The sequence below is a fragment of the Desmodus rotundus genome, chromosome 7, assembly GCF_022682495.2.
Source record: "Desmodus rotundus isolate HL8 chromosome 7, HLdesRot8A.1, whole genome shotgun sequence".
Taxonomy (NCBI): Eukaryota; Metazoa; Chordata; class Mammalia; order Chiroptera; family Phyllostomidae; genus Desmodus; species Desmodus rotundus.
Genome location: NC_071393.1, coordinates 4,015,695 through 4,033,292, shown reverse-complemented (window position 1 = coordinate 4,033,292; position 17,598 = coordinate 4,015,695). Strand labels below are relative to the sequence as shown.

The window sequence follows — 17,598 nt, the reverse complement described above, 5'->3', positions numbered from 1 at the left end:
CAGTGGATTGAGCACAGGCCTGTGAACCAAAGGGTCGCCGGTTCAATCCCCAGTCAGGGCACATGTCTGGGTGGTGGGCCAGGTCCCCAGTTTGGGGCACGTGAGTGGCAACCACACATTGGTGTTTTTCTCCCTCTCTTTCTCCTTCCCTTCCCTTAATAAAATAATAAAGATTTTATTTATTTATTTAAATTAAATACACAAAATCTCTAAAGAAAAATAATGTAGCCCTATATATACTAATGTGGAATGATTGCACAGCCTTATAACAAAACAAGGTGCAGAACACAAATACTTAATTGTACTGACCACTTATGTTAACCACGGGGATATGTCTATATATTTTATGTGCACAGAATTTTCTTTGGAAAGAAATAGTCCCAAAAAATGGGGGAAAGAACCGAGAGGAGAGAAGAAAACTTATTGTTTGGTACAGTGTGAAATTTTTACCGCATGTGTGCATTAAAATTTCCTGCTTTTGAACCTTAATAGACATTTCACCTTTTGAATTTTGTGCTAGATAGATATATTACCTGTTCAAAAATGCATTTCATTTTATTCCCCCTTTTTAAGGCTATAACGTTCCAAATTAGGCAACTCTAAACCAAATAAACATTGTTTAGCTATATATAGATAAATGGTAAAGCATAAATAAAAGCGACAGAGTGGTTAACGCGAAATGCGGGAAGAGACCCAACTCTGGGGACGATGTGAAGTTCCTGGTAATTTTCTCTCTGAATCTATATGGTGGGCACTTAAATACTTTACAAGTTATACTGTGATTATGAAATAGTCTAGAGTTTAAAAATTGTTTCAATATTGCTTTATGTCCTTCTCTCCCACCCCCAGAAAACGTGTTAGCAAGTCTCTTGAATACCCTCTCAGAAATAGTTTCATGTGTCTACAAACCTCTACACGTATTTTCTATTATTACTGTGTCACACAAATATACACACTGTCCTATCCCTCCCTTTTTCACTTAGTACGATCTTGGTGATCTTTCCGTATACTCTTTGTCCATTGCCTTATTTGAAAATGGTGTTTAAGGATGAGGTGAAACTGAATGTCGTAATACAGAAAAAGTTCAGGAATGGTTAGGAAACGAAAAAGAAGTCACAGAATAATGTGTATGTTACTATCCTGTTTATTATGTGAAAAACAAATTAGATATAGGTAATGTATAGATACCAAAAGAAAGAAAAATTGAATGGAGCAGCAAACCGTTGATCATTTCTGAGGAGGGGAGGAAAGTTTTGAAGAGGTTATATAGAGACTATACTTAAATATTATTTTCGTTTTTGACAATCATTGTGCCCTTTTAAATTTCTCCAATATAACATAACATAAAGAAAGGGGTAGAAAATAAGTATCACAAAAATGTAAAGCAAGGACTCGTATACCCAGTAACTGGCTTTGCCAGACCTGAAAGTTTTGCCATACTTTGCATTACTTTTGCAATTAAAAAAGTACTTTGGGGAACCACAGACCCAAAGTACTGTTAAAGCGATTGCAGTTCCCAAAGACCTTTTTGTTTTTTCATTTCTTGGTTCCTTGTAGATTGACGTATCAGAAAGAGCAGAGTTACATATAGCTTCGGTCATTTGGAGAAGACTTAAGTTTATGTGCAGAGTTCTGCCTTTTCGAATATCTCCCTTCTTGTGTGAGCACTGGAAAGAAACTTGGACATAACAGGTGAGTTTATTAAGGGGTTAACTCCAGGAAGCAAGTCAGAAAAAGTTCAAAGACACTTTCAAAACTTGCATCTTTGGTTTGATGGACAAGTGTGTTAGCCAATGGAAATCAAAATCCAAGAATTACTTCACCATGCTAAACGGTCATTGGTTACCAATCCCCAAGGGTCACACAGCAGGCCTGTTGTTAACCCTTTCAGGGACGATCAGGCCCCTTACATTAATTTTTACTTTGAAAGATGAAATAGGGACAGATGAAAAGTCTAGAAAGGCCCCCAGACCTTCAGGAGCCACCTCTGGATCTCACCCCAGAAGGAAGAGTTTCCTCCTGCAAAGGGACACCTGGGGGCAAATTTCCAGGAGAAGAGTTTTGAACTTTTAAAATGAGGAATCAGCTGACCTTGCTTACTTAGTAAGAGGAGAGCGGAGGAGAGAAGTTTCATTCGCTTTTTGTGCTGTCAGAACAGAGTCTGGGGTTGAGGACGATCCCATTAATCTTACAGAGCCATCAGTCACCGGGAGGATTGAATTGTATTTCCTGCCCAAAGCTGTGGGGACAGAGGACCTTTGCTGCAGCTCTCAGACCCCCAGTTCACAGCTGGAGAGAGGATGTGTCAGCATTTACTTTCAGGTCTCACCCTGCCCTTTGTTCAAAATTCAGACTCTTTGTGTTGAGGCTGCTGTAGGAGTTTTTGTAGTTGTTGGTGCTGATTTTTTTTTTTTTTAACCTCCCACATCTTGCAACTTCTAAAAAACAAATTCTACTTGGCAGGAGGTAATATCTGGAGGTGCCCAGAGAGGGAACCAGCATAGATGCGGGGGAATTTTAAGAGAGGCCCTTGAACCTTTTGGCTTTCGTTAGCGCTCCTTCCTGGGCTCCCAAAATGCTGTGGACTGAAAACTAATAATGCCTCATGTCTACATGGCTCTATTACAGAAAAGCTTTTACATGCATTACCTCATATAAAAGGAACTGCTAGAACAGAAGCATTTACATAAAGTAATATTTAAACTCCCAAATGGTGTGAGCTACATGACCTTGAATCTGGCGCCCAACAGTCTCAGTTGTCCCACCTGTAAAATGGGAGTCATATTATCAAACCGGTAAGAGCTGCATGAGGTCTAAATGAACCAATGTTCTGTAACGTGGTGGTTTGTAAATGATGCGTCTTCGTTAAAATTAAGTCAACCCCCCGGACTTCATAACCCTAACTAGTTGTGGATTGGGGAAACTGAGTTTCCCCCCCCCACCCCAGGGGAATGCTGAAGGGGAAGCCTCCCCCAGATGGGCAGAACAGCCCAGCTTTTCTCTCCAACTTCCTTTCCCTCCCCAGTGGGTCTCCTGCAAAGCTAGAACATGCTGAATGAATGACTCTGAGTTCTTTGAATAAACCTGCTTTCTCCCCCCCAGGCCTCTGCATATGCTGATTACTCTGTGCTGAGCACTTTCTCCTGACAGCCCTCTCTCTCTCCAAAACTCATCCTCCTGGAATCAACGTCTCCTTGTTGCCCCTTCATAATGCTTATCACATTATTTTATTGTTGCCTTTGCTCTCACAGACTGAGCCTTGGGAGGGCAGGGACCCTGCCCGTCTCATTCACTGGTGTATCTCCTACCTAGCACGCTGCCAGCACCTACTCTAAAAGTATGTGTCTAATGGGAGTCCAGCATCCCCCCATCGTGCCTCCCCTAGTCCCAAAATTCCTCACCCTTCCAGAAATCTAGGAGTAACAGTGCTGACATTCTCTTTTCCCTGCATGCCATTCACCCTTTGCAGATGGAGTCAGTGGCTTTTTATCTCTCCTTGAAACGACAGGAACTCACCAGTTATTTACTGAGTGCCTCCTAGATTCATACACAGAGCAGCCTTTATAGGAAACCCTCCTCTGCATCCGTCAGCACCTATTTATGGCAGAGAGCAGGCCTTTCGCCCTGACCTTGGTCTTGTTAACCTCCTATCCTCAGCCCCAAGGGCCAGTCTCGTAAAATACACTCAACAAACACTTGTTGAATGAGTGAATTTCTCAAACTCCAAAATATGTATCTCTTCAGCTTGGTTAACCAAACCTAAAACTGTACCTCTTTAAAGAGCAAGCAAAGGTTCTAAGAGGTCCTCTCCAAGTGCAGCAAACAAGGTGGGCTGCCCGAGGGAGGTGGTGCCCAACACCTTGGTAGCTCCAAACCCTAGGCTCTCCCTCCCCTGAGCTCCAGACTGCCTTGCCAGTTGAGGTGATCTGCTGGGCAGGAACTGAGTCCCAGGAACCCCTGGGGGCAGCTATCTTCACCCCAGACCCCCTTATCTGAGAGGTCCCTCAAGAAGTTGATGATTTGCAAGTGTGTGGCTTCCCCAGGGCAGGCCATAGCTTATCACTTGGTCATTAACCACTTTCTCCCCACTTGATGCCCTGGAGGGCTGGAGACCTAGGGCAGAAAGGGGTGGGGCTCCAAGCTGGCTGTCGGGGGCAGGACAGGGGCTGGTGGCCTGTGAATCGCAGACAACCCTAGGGCATGGGTGCCTTAGTCTGCTGCTCCGGGATCAATTTGTCTGCCTGAGCCAGGACTCCAGCCTCAGCATCTCCCGTAGGCAGTCACACGTAATGTCTGCCCTGGGCACAGCAGGACACTTCCATACAGCCGTGTGAGCCCACCTCTCACCTGGGTGAACGTACTGGCCTGTCGGATCTCAGTCTCTTGGAAGAATGTTTCATGTTCTTTGCGTCTCCACCACAATGCTAAGCACTCAGTAGGCACACAACAAAGAGTGATCGGCAGGATGGGATCCTCAGTCCTTCCAGAGCCCTGACTTCTCAGCCTGGGAGCAGTGAGGAAGCCACTTCACCTCCCTAGACCTCATTATCATGCGAAAGAGAAGATTGCTGGTAGGAAGAAGCTGGATCACGGGAACCTTGGCCGCCCCACGCCATAGCTCCCTTTTCTGCTTTCGTTTGCTCTGTAGCCCTGATCACTATCATATACTTTATTAGTTTTCTTTTTTTTTTTTCTCCTCACACTAGGATATCAACTCTGCCAAACAGGTGTTTTATTGTTTTGTTCACCACTATATCTCCAGCCCCTCAAACACAGCTTAGCACATGGTAGGTTCTCAGTAAATAGTTGTTGAAAAAGTTGAATGGAGGGATGCAAAGTGAGTAGTACCGGATAAGTGCCCCATAATGGTAGATATCATGAATTTGCCACTGTGAGTAAGAACTCAGCCTCTGGAATCCGAAAGCGGTGGAATTGGGTCAGGAGGAAATCAGCATCGGGAGAGGAGGTTAGGAGCTCCGGCTGAGAAATCCTGTCTGCACCATTTACGAGTTGCATCATTTGGAACAAGTGACTTCAGGTTCCTGAGGCTCGGTTTCCTCATCTGTAAAATGGAGGTAATAGCAGTACCTCCCTAGTAGGTTAGGATGAGATAGCAAATACAAAGCACTCAGAAGAGTGCCGGGCACATAATAAGTGCTCAGTAAACAGTAGCCATCATTACTCATTATAGTAACACTCAGACTAAAGGTGACTTCTGAGTCAATTCAACAGTTGCTGAGCATTTAGAACGCGCCGGGGTCCAGCCAGCTCAATGATGTTTATGGACCTTTATCCGCGAGCTGCTCAAGGAAAGACACCGTGTGTTTACATTGTCATGATCCTGGCTCCCAGTAGATGCTAATTAATGTGAAAGCGTGCAGGAAATATTTGACACTGACCTTGCATGTGAGTAAGAACATAGAATGGCTTTTAGAATAGTAATGTCAACTCCCTACTGTGTGCCAGGCACGGTGCTGGGTGCTGGAATATGGCAGTGAACTTAAACAGACATGGAGATCACTACTCTTAGGCTAGTGAAACAGCAGCGTTAGCAGACCTTGTTCCAACAGTTGCACAGATAGGTGAAACGTTGCAACTGATTAGCGTATCACAACAGAGGGGAGTGTGAGGCTGTGAACAGCATAAACAGGGCAGGGGGGTGAGGGGGTTGCCCGGGTCTGGAGCTGAGGAGGAAGTCAGGGAGCTGTCCCAGGGAAGTGAGGCACAGAGCTGATCTGTGTGGAAAGAGGAGGTGTCCGCTAGGCTGAGTGTGGGCAAAGTATTCTCAGCAGAAAAAAATAGCAGATTCAGGAGCCTCATGATGGGGGCGGCATGGGTGCTAAAGGAACTGAAAGAAGACCCAAATGACCCAACAAATGGAGGGAGCTGAAGGCGGAGGAGAGCGGTGACGTAAACTGGAAGAGTAAGTGGGCACTTTGGGAATGAACCGGGCAATATCTGGTACAGCCGAAGGGGTGTGCGTGCAACCTATAATCGAGCAGTTCCACCGCTAGGGACACTCTACAGAAACAGACACAAGTGCACCAGGAAGCACGAACAGGGTGTGAGTCCTGGACACGCTGTATGCAATCTCAAAAACTTGACGCAACCCCAGTGTTTGTCAGCAGGAGGGGGACAGATCGCAGGCTATGTCAGTCTTGGGTTCCTGAAGAGTCAGAATCAGAAGTTGGTGCCCTGCTCCTCTGTGGGGGAAGCAAGAGTGAGCAACAGGGGGACCGAGGAAGGATAAGCAGGTAAGTCGATAGGAGGACACTGAGGAGAGGCTATACGTACTACAGCATCTTAGGGTAGCTCCAGAGAGCGCAGGGGAAGGGAAGACAATTGCCTACTGGCTCTTTGTCACAGGTTTGCCTCATGGGGTGTACACCCCACTCTACATCAGTACACCCACGTGTGAGCCCCTCAGCCACACAGCAGCCCCAGAGGGAGGCCAGCAGGTCAGAGCCCACATGGGACTGGTCCCCATAGCAACAGCCAGGATGCAACAAGTGACCAAGAGATCACCTAAGGAGGGGAGGCTGCGAGGATCTGAAGGGCCCCAGGATATGTACATTGTGAGAAGGAAAACCATACAGCAGTGAAAAAGAATAAATCCCCACATGTCCACGTGGATGACTCCGACCCAAAAACATTGCAGTAAAGGGCAAGTTGCAGAAGGAGGCACAGAATAAAGTTTATTCATATAAAGTTCAAAAACAGCTCAAAGTAAACAGTATACTATATAGAAAAGCAACAAACAATAAAGGAATAAATCCAAAACTGAGGGCCGTGATTTCTTCTAGGGCATTGGGAGGAGGAGACTGAGATGGGACCACGGAAAATATCAAAGAAGGGGGTTTTGTGGTTGCTGTTATTCTGTTTTTGTTTTTCTTTTTCTAATGGAATGCTTCACAAATTTGCATGCCATCCTTACGCAGGGGCCACACTAATATCCTCTGTTGTTCCAATTTTAGTAAATGTACTGCTGAATTAGGCACTGGTTTGTTTTTAAATTGTGGCAAATATATATACAACGTAGGATTTGCCTCTTTAACCGTTTTCAGGTCCACAGTTCAGTGGCATCAAGCACACTCACACGGCTGTGTAACCATCACCACCATTCAGCTCTGGAATTTTCCATCAGCTCTGTCTTAGTTAGCCTGGGTGGCTTACACACCAGACATTTATTTCTCACAGTTCTGAAGGCTGGGAAGCCCAAGGTCAAGGTGCCAGCACATTCAGTTCCTGGTGAGGGCCCACTTCTCAGTGTGTAGACAGCAGCCTTGTCCCGGAGTGCTCACGTGGCCTTTGCTAGGTGGGTGTAGGGAGAGGGCACTCTCTCTTCCCCTTCTAGTGAGTGCAGTAATCTCATCACCAGAGCCCCATTCTCCTGGTCTAGTCTAACCCTGATCATCTCCCCAGGGTTCTGCCTCCAAATACCATCACACTGGGGGGTGGTTAGGGCCCAACACATGAGCTTGGGTCGGGGGGACACAAACATTCCGTCTGTAACACTCCCAAACTCTGCTCCTAACCGGTAAATAACTCCCAACATTCCCCCTCCATCTAGCCAGTGGCGACCACCATTCCATTTTCTGTCGCTATGCATTGGACTACTATAGGCGCTTCAAATAAATAGAATCATACCATCATTTGTCCTTTTATGTCTGGTCAATTTCGCTTAGCATAATGTCTTCAGGGTTCGTGCACACCGGAGCCTGTGTCAGAATTTCCTTCCTTTCCAAAACTGAACAAGAATCCATGGTATGTATGTAGCACAGGAGTTACCCCACTCACCTGCCGATGGGTATCTGGGTGGTTTCTGCCTCTTGGCTATAGCGAACAATGCTGCTATGAAGGTGGTAATAAAGCTTTGTTTCCTAAGTTGATGGTGCCAATAACATAGCACTTTAGAAAAATCACGTACATGTTTATTTCCTATTTTTAAAGCTTAGAGCTGCATAATATGCTTCTATACTTTTACACGTGCTCACGGTATTAGCCATTTCTTACCAAAAGCGTCGGGATATTATTAAAGTTATCTTTGTATGTGATGGTTGCACAACAATGCAAATGTACTTAATGACACTGAGCTGTACGCTTTAAAAAAAAACAATGAATAAAATGTAAAAATAATTAAAAAGTAGAGAAAGAAAAACATTGTTGTTCCACTTATTAATGCATTCATTGCTGCCTTCTTGTTTGTGCCCTGACAGGGGATTGAACCCACAACTTTGGTGCATTGGGACAACACTCTTACCAACTGAGCTACCCAGCAAGGGCTGAACTGTACACTTTAAAATAGTTAAAACTGTAAGTTGTTATGTATATTTTACCACAATTTAAAATAGAAGCAGGAGGAGGAGGAAGGAAGGGAGGAGGGAAGGAAAGTGTCAGGTCAGGCAAAGCCTTGTAACTATGATAAGGATTGAGGCTGTAATAATTTCTATGCGTTGTCTATATTTTTACAAGAAGTCCAGGCAAATGGGTTGCACCAAGAAGGGAGAGTCAAGTGCTTCCCTTCTAGCTGAAAAAAGGCCACAAGGGAGGATGGACAGCCTGTGGGAGGTGCCCAGCTCCCAGGCAGCAGCCCCAGGATTAGGGCCAGCCTGCTGCCCTCCCTTCTGGTGTGCAAAGGATGGAGCCACCACCAGGAGGAGCAACGGGAGGAATCAGACAACAGACACTGGCTGACTGTGTGCTACAGGCAAAGCCCTTCCTGGGTGCCCAGGGGATGGGCAGGCAGGTGAGTGAGGAGCAAGTCGACCTGACCTTCAAAGAGCTGGTCACAGGTGAGGAGATAAGACTCTGGGAAAGGTACCTGGCAGTGTGAGGTGATAAGGGCCCCTCTACGCTCTGAACACACTCACATTATAATCTTACCTTTGTATGTTAGTTATTTATTTACAGGGCACTTTAGAAGGAAGACTGGGGGATCCTTGAGGGTATTCATGGGTTCAGGGATGTGTTTTATTACTGTGTATTCAGGCACTGATTTGGGGCAGCTGGCATACAGTAGATGTTTAGCAAATATACATTACCTAGCATTCAGTAGGCACTCAATAAATATTCCTTGAATTGAATGAGTCAGTTGCACCAGGCCTGGCACACAGCTGGTGTTCGATAAATGTTGAACTTCATGAAGGAAGGACTAGCACAGGGCCTGGCACACAGGAAATACTCATGAAGCACTGCACCCTCCTGACTTTCTGACCTGCCTCCACCCTGAGCCTAAATCCTGGAAACTGAAGCCCAGAGACCAAACCGGACCATCAGACCATCATCTGTCCATGCAGTCATTCAATAAGCATTTAACAAACACCTACCATGCACCAGTCATGGGGATGGAGCAGTGAAAAAAAAAAAACAACCCTGGTATGGTTAAGGTTTTATGTGGACATTAAGGAAACCCTGGAGATGTGAGAGACTGCAGGGAGTGATGGGCAAGATGGATTAATCAGGGAAAGGCCTCTTGGAGGTGATATTGAGCTGAGGTCTAAAAGGGAACAAGCAGCTCTGGCTAGTGTGGTTCAGTGGATTGTGTCACTGGTTCGATTCCCAGTCAGGGCACGTGCCTGGGTTGCAGGCTGGGTCCCCAGTTGGGGGCGTGAGAGAGGCAACCGACATACAACGTACATCGATGTTTCTCTCTTTCTCTCTCCCTTCCCCCTCTCTAAAAATAAATAAATAAAATCTTTTTTAAAAATAAAAAGAATAAAGCATTCATGTGAAGATCTGGGGGAAGAGCATTTAGACAGCGGGAACAGCATGTGCAGAGGCCTTGAGGACTTGACCTGTGGAAAGAACAGTAAGAGTAGCTCCTATGTAAGTAAGCTGGGGAGGGGGGCGTAGAATGGTGTTGGAGAGCTAGAAAGGGGCTAGATCATATAAGGCCTTCCCATTCCAGGTAAGGAGCTTGGGTTTTATTCAAACTCAGATGAAACGCCATTGGAGGACTTTAAGCGGTGGGGCCACCTGAATAGTGAATGACTCCCCCCTCCCAAAGATCTCTACACCCTAATCTCTAGAACCTGTGAACTTCTTACCTCGTATGGCAAAAGGGACTTTGCAGATGTGATCAAGCCATGTCAAGGATCTTTTATTTTTATTTTTTATTGATTGTTTTTAGAAAGAGAGAGAGAGAGAGGGACAGGGAGAGAGAGAAAAAAAAACATTGATTTGTTATTCCTCTTATTTTTGCATTATTGGTTGTTTCTTGCATGTGTCCTGACCAGGGATTGAACCCGCAACCTTGGCGTACCAGGACTCACTCTAACCAGGGGAACTACCCGTCCTGGATTATCCAGGTGGGCCTGATGTAATCACAAAGCTCCTCACTAGAGGTAGACAAGAGGGGCGGAGAGAGGAGATGTGACTGTGGAAGCAGACACTGGACTGATGTCCTTTGAAGGAGGAAGGGGCCATAAGGCGGCTAGCCACTAGAAGCCCCCCCCGCAAAAAAGCAAGGAAATGGATTTCCCCTGGAGGCTTCTGGAAGGAACCAGCCTTGCCATCACCTCAGTCTTAGCCCCTGATGATTCATTCTGGACTTCTGACCTCTAGAACCATAAGATAATAAATTTATATTGTTTTAAGCCATTAAATTTGTAGTAATTAGTCACAGGGGCATCAGGAAATACACCCAGAGAAGGGTCCAGATCAGGTTTGTTAGAAAGATCACTCTGGCTGCTGTTACAGAATGGCTTGGGGAGGGCCAGGAGGGGAAGAGACACCTGGGAGCAGGTGACTGCTGGGAACTTTTCTGGGCAAGTGATGATGGTGGCCTGCAGAAGATGGAGGAGGACGCTGGGGAGAAGAGCAGAGACTTTAAGAAAATTGAAAGGGTTCCATTGCCTGGGTTTCCTGATGGATCAGGTGTGGTAGGGGAAAGGCAGGGTGCAAAAGCAAAGGCTCAGGGCTGGCTGGCTCCTCGGGTGATCAGCACCCCAATTTCCCCACCTTCCCAGGGGCCTCACAGAACCTTATGGCACTTCACAGGCTGTTCCTGGGAGGCTGGGCATTTTCTGTGTGATTAGACTGGAATTGTTCTCTGGGAAATAAATGCCTGAAGTTTAAAGGCTTTTACAAACCAGGGTGAGGGATTAAAGGCGGCCCAGGGTCAGGAGACAGCTGAGCATGGAGACTTTTAATCTAAACCTTAAACATTTTTATTTTTCACTCCCTTGGACCCAAGGTGTCACTTTAAATACATGTTTGGCAACATCGGCTGTTCTATTTTTCTTTTTAATTATACAAAGAGAGAGTCTGGAGACAGCTCAGGCCCGGGATGGAGGAGGCAAGGAAACTTTGGCAGCCGTTGGAGGCAGAGACACTAAATAAAAATCCAGTGGATTTGAAATCCTTTTGAAGGAGCCTGGAGACCTTCTACCCCGAACTTGGTGTGGTTAGCCCTGACTCAGGAGTTCTAAAAGGAGACTGTCAGAGTCATCAGCTGAGAACAGAAAGAGGACAGATGGGCATGTCTCCGAGATAAAAATACCACCAGCAGCAGCTCTGCTCCTATACCTTGAGTTTATTCCCAGGCCTCTTCCCTCCTTTCATCCTCTGAGCAGAAAACAGCTAACTCAATCATTTATTCACATTTACAAGGCACCCCCTCTTACGTGCCAGGCACTTGACTACTTTGAGAAGATACTCATACACCATTATCCCCATTTTCTAGATGGGGAATCAGGCTCAGATATTAAATGTAAGCCCTACTCCTTGGTCATGGGCTTGTTTGCCATTTCTTGTCCTTCTCTGCTTTGCTCTGTGTCATAGGGAGGCCAATCCCAGCAGGCTGCCAGTCAACTAGCTTCCTGCATAGATCCACTAATGGGCGGCAGTCATAGGAGCCTGGGGGCAGGAGGGAGAAGCCAGGGTATTTCTCTGCCCTGGGTAGTATCTCCAGCAGCAGCCACATTTCCTGTGTCTCCACCTCCCACCAGACAGGCTCACTGTGGGTCCAGCTTGTATCTGGTGACAACAGTCTTTCCTGCGTACCAGAAACACCTCCTTCTGTCCCTCCAACCCCAATGGTCCTGACCCCTCTGGCCACTGCTAATGTGTAGGTGCATCACCCTCCCTCGAGAGTTCTTCCTTTACCTATAAAGCAATTCTCTGTACACATTCCCCTGTTCTGGTATGTTTTTCCTAGTTGGATTCTCACCGATATTCTGCCTTTTGTAAATAGCCAATTCGCTAGATTTGGAATGAAACAATCCCCTTTCAGTGAGCACAGAACATCCCACCAGAGGGAAAATAGTAACCGCCGTTTATGGAGCATCGTGCTAATTGCCAGACAAATGTTCTTTCAAGGAACGCTCATAACAGCCCTTTCAGTCAAGTCCCATTTCCATTCCCATTTGACAGGTGGGGCTCAGAGAGGCTGGGCCGCTTGCCTAGAGCGGCACAGTTATAAACTGACCAAGCTGGGATTCGAATTGATATGGGCCTGCTTCCAAACGCTGTGCCCTTTTCTAATCTTTGTTGACATCTTCAACACACTTGCAGCCCCTGATAAACTCATTAGAACTCAGCATCCTTGGCTGGCTGAAGACCCCACCTCAGTTCTCTCCAGGGCACTCCTGGTCTCCTGGAGCTTGTAATGAAGCACCACGAGCTGGGTGGCCGAGAACACCAGAGATCTGTTGTCTCACAATTCTGGAGGCCATGTTCCCTCTTAAGGCTCAATGAAAATCGACAGCGGGCCTCCCTCCGAGCTTCTGGCAGCTGCAGGCATTCCTTGGCTTGTAGATGGTCTTCTTCTCCCTGTGTCTCTTCACATTGTCTTCTCTCTGGGCAGGTCTGCGTGTCCACATGTCCCCTCCCTTTTTCTTCTTTTTTAAAAGATTTTATTTATTTATTTTTTTTAGAGAGGGGAAGGGAGAAAAAGAAGGAAACATCAATGTGTGGTTGCCTCCCATGCACCCCCTACTGGGGACCTGGCCCACAAGCCAGGCACGTGCTCTAGACTGGGAATCGAACCTACGACCCTTTAATTTGCAGGCCAGCACTCAACCACTGAGCCTCACCAGCCAGGGCCCAAGTGTCCCCTTTTCATAAGCACACCAGTCATACTGGATTAGGGCTCACTGTAATGACTTCATTTTAACTTGGTTACCTCTCCAAAGATTACATTCAGAGGCACAGGGAGTTAGGAACTGAACATATCTCCGGGGAACACAGTTCAATGCAAAATAGTCCTCCCTGATGCCAGGTGCTCAGTCTCTACAGTGTGACCCAGTGGTCCTGTTTTGTTCATGGAGGATTAGATCTTCCAGGAAGGTATTTAATTCTGCGGACACCCTGCCCAATAAGAGATGCAGTGATTCCTAAATCATGTAGGTATTGGCAAAATGTATCCCAAGACTTTATTCTAAAATGAACAGAGAGGTGTAAAGCACCTCATATAGACAAAGCAATTTTGAAAAAGGAGAACAAAGTTGAAAGACTTAATCTCTTGACTTCAAGACTTAATTTTAAAACTAGAGTAATCGAGACAATGTATATTGGCAGAAGAATAGGCAAATAGAGCAAAGGACTAGAACTGAGTCCAGAGAGTCACTTCATTTTTTTTTTGGAGAAAATTTATATCCTTTTTATTGGTACTGAGTTTTCCAAATCCATTGCATATTGAGTCACTTCATTTTTGATAAAAACATCTATGCATTTCAAAGGGCAAGTCTACTTCACTCAAAAACCAGTTGATGGGTCATACACCTAAACGCACATGCAAAAACTCTACAGCTTTTTACAAATCTGTTTTAAAGTTTTCAAACATAGGTGGCTATCTTCATGACCTTGAGGTTGGCAAAGATTTCTTAGCCAGGACAAAAAAAGCACTAACCATAAAAGGCACTGGCACAAAGCCACAGACCCAGCAATGGCTTCTGACCAGGGGGAACGGGGAGCCTGAGGAGCCCAGGAGCTGGGGAGCTTTGCTCTATAAAGGCACAAGCTCAGGAAATGGTGGCTCCTTTTTATTATTATTAATTTAGGGATTTCAAGACTCAGAGGAGAGGGAAAGTGTGAATGGGGGAAGGGAGCAAACAGGCAAGCAACTATGAGGGGCGCTGACAAAATGCCCTCTTTTTGAACTAAAGTGAAAGTGGTGACTTCTTTGAGGCCTTAGTTGGGCAGGAAGGGGCGGGGGGCCCGTACCTCTTCACTTCCTAAAAATCTGCCTGGGTGGGTGGGTGACTGGGTGTCCAAATGGCCCAAAAGGGTCCATAAATAGGTATTTGTAAGGTCTCCATTTTGGCTAAAAGGATTGGGGGCTCAAAGAGGTTAAGGTCACACTGCAATTGAGTAGCCACGGGGACAGCCAACCTTAGTCACCGTGAAAGACTAACAGCAGTTAAAGGTGCAAGCTGACCTAGTTCAGTCCTCAAACTTTACCGAAGACCTTGCTAAAAATAAACTGCTTGGGTGGGTTTTAGTAACTTGCATTTTAACAAAATCTCTGGAAATTCTAATGCAGAGGCGTTAGATGGAGGTAAAGCTCCAGACTCTGGGTACCCACCCAATGGGTTTAGGGTCCTGTGCTACTACTTACTGACTCCCTGCCCATTTTTCTCATCTATAACATGGGGATAGTAATACCACGGGCTGTTGTAAGGAATCTCCGAGTTCAATGTAGTATGCTTAATATAATAAAATAATAAGATAATTTAAATATAACATGGATATATGATTAATATATACTTCTATTTAAATACATTTAATATTATATCCTTATAATATACACATAAATTATTTAATAATAAAGGGCTTTAAACAGTGCCTGTCATTGGTAAGTACTACTTAAGTGTTAACTATTTCTTTTTCATCCCACGTGATGGTGAGCTTTCTACCTGTGAGAGAAAGGTCAGGCCATCTCTGACCAGCCCTGGGCCACACCCATTGATCAAGGTGGTTTGGCGGGTTGCAACAGCCCTTTCATTTGGATCTTTACACCCTCATGCACAGAGTTGATTGAAAAATTCTATTTGGCTTCTTTGGATACAAACCCCAAAAGGCTGAGAGCACAGCTCCCTGACCACTAGGGGGAGTCACACAGGGTGCCTGGAGGCAACTGCAGGGAGGAGCACCCTTGGGTTCCAGTTCCGATTTTTCACCGGCTTGTTTGGTGTCCTTTTACAAGGCACTTTCTCTCTGGGGCCTCAGTTTCTCCATCTGTTAAACAGGCCTTTGGGGTGGGATTGGTGCATCTGATGGCCCCAGCTGTCTCTAACGGGGTGGGGAAAAGCTACTAGCCACACACGCCTTTCAGGACTCTAGGACCCTAGGGTGGGAAAGGGGCTGCTCAGACACTTCCCCCTCAAGGCTGGACAGCACTTTACATTATTATTATTATCATTGATATTATTATTATTGCTCTGTGCAGATAGTGGGATTCAAACCCCAGAAAACTAGGAGGGAGGATGGGCATGATATAGGAACAGGAGAAAGGAGACCTGGCTCCCTCTCCCCAAAGTCCCCTGCTGAGTTGCTACCCACCCCCCCAGATCCTTTTGTTCTTCTTAATCATCAAAATCTCTCAGCTTCCAGCCGCTTCCCCTTCTGCACCAGCTGGCCTCCCTCAGGCCCCAGCAGCCTTCAACTGTTGTGTATGCCCAAGTCTGAGCTGACGGTTTCTTCGAACCAGGCACATGTCATTATTTCGTTCACTGACCATTTTCTATGGGGAGTCCGCGGTGTGCCTGACCTGGGAGAGGCCCTGGGGTGACAGCAAAATTTACACAGGTACCAACTTTGCTCTCAGGACCCTCATCTGTGGGGGAGTTGGGGGCATAGGCAAACTGACCAATCAATACGTAAAGTAGGTGATTTTAGATACTGTTGTGATCAGAGCTATAACAGAAATAAAACAGGGTGAGGTGATAGGACACTGAAATTGGGAAGCTCTCTCTTTGGAGGTGATATTGGAGCTGAGAGACACAGACGGTAAGTGGAGGGAGTAACAAGTACTGAGACCACCAGAGAAACAAGTCCTGGGAGTGTAGATTTCAAGTTCCAAGTTCTTTACTCCAGTGTTCATAAAAGCAGAGCAAGGCCTCCGGGGGAATCCCACTTTGCGGGGAGGGAGGGGTGCTTCCGTTTTATCCTGCGATGTGGGTGAGTGGAGGGGCGCCCTCTAGTGGTAACAACAGTTACATTGCACACAGGCGACCGGGAATGACACACGCTTGTGATTGGACTCGGGGCTCAGGAGGAGCTAGCTAGCAGCTTCACTCCCTCCTGTCTCTGCTACACTTACTCAGGCAACAAACACTGAGCATCGCGTATGCACCAAGTGATATTTGAGATGTAGGGGGTAGAATTGGACAGTAAGGATCCTGCCTTCCTGGAGCTGACGTCCTCGGTGCTCTACCACACCTCACCTGTTACCACTATTCTACAGCTAAAGTGGCCTCCTAATGCTGCAGCCAAGTAGTCCTGCTTCCGGGGCTTTGCACCTGCTTTCCCCTTCTCCCCTGGAAAGCAGGTCCCTGGCTCTTTTACTTTTTTTTTTTTTTTTTAAAGATTGTATTTATCTCAGAGAGGGGAAGGAAGGGGAAAAGAGGGAGAGAAACGTCCAAACATCCAGCCTCTCCCTCCTGCACGCCCCCAAGCCAGCCATGTGCCTGAAATTCAACCTAGGACACTTGGGTTTGTAGGAGGATGCCCAACCCACTGAGCCACACCAGTCAGGGCAGGTCCCTGGCTCTTAACATCGATAGTTCAGGTCTCAGCTCAAATATGACCAAATCAGAAAGGTGTGAACTTGCTTTGTTTTTTACCGCCTGTTCTACCCACCAAAATATTAGATTCCGTGAAAGTTACCATTCTGCTGGAATCCTCAGCTTAGTACTTAACAGGTGCTCAAGTAAACACTTGCTGAACGCGTGTTATCCGGTGCCGACCTGGCCTACTGTGCGTCAGACGCTGGTCAACTGTAAGTGAACGAAACGGACGAAAGAGACCAAAAAAATCCCTGCCCGGATCATTCTAAAATTAAAAGTGCAGCCAGGTCCAACCCCTTTACCCTGATTTATTTTTTCTATATATTTATCACCTTCTACACTATTATAATTTACTCCTTGGTGTGTCTCCCCAACCAGAACGAAAGCTCCACGAGGGCAGGGGGTCTTGTCCACCTGGTTCATCACCCTACCCTCAGCGCCTAGAACAGTGTTGGCACCCAATACATGCTCAATAAATACAGAATGAATGAACGCTAGATCTCAGCCTGCTTTTTCCTGCAGACCTTAAGCTACCTTGTTCCAAAGGGGAAACGAGCCTCAGGAACCGCCCAGAGGTGACCTCGGGCGACCCGATCAAGGAGTATGAAGTCTGGGAGAAGGGCCATCGGATCAGCAGAGGAGATGGGGAGGCGCCGGCAGCAGGAGCGCGGCGGGGCCCGCGGACCTGAGGCACTTCCAGGAAGAGGAGCCGGCGGCGTCGCGCCAAGGACTGTGGGCGGTGCCGTCGAAGGAGACGAGTCACGTGTCTCGCACCGGCACCGCCCACCCCGTCGCGGGCGGGGTGTCAAGGCAGGCGGGGTGCATGCAAATAAGCCTGGGATGGTGGCCAATCGCGGCGCGCGCCGAGGGT

General features: G+C 46.6%; 1 non-coding gene across 1 annotated transcript; it reads right to left on the bottom strand.

Annotated features, from left to right (window-relative positions):
* Positions 1-6,893: 6,893 nt before the first annotated feature.
* Positions 6,894-6,998, bottom strand: LOC112310938 (U6 spliceosomal RNA). The gene has a single exon (XR_002975440.2). It is a non-coding gene; the product is annotated as a U6 spliceosomal RNA (small nuclear RNA).
* Between the last annotated feature and the right edge of the window lie 10,600 nt (positions 6,999-17,598).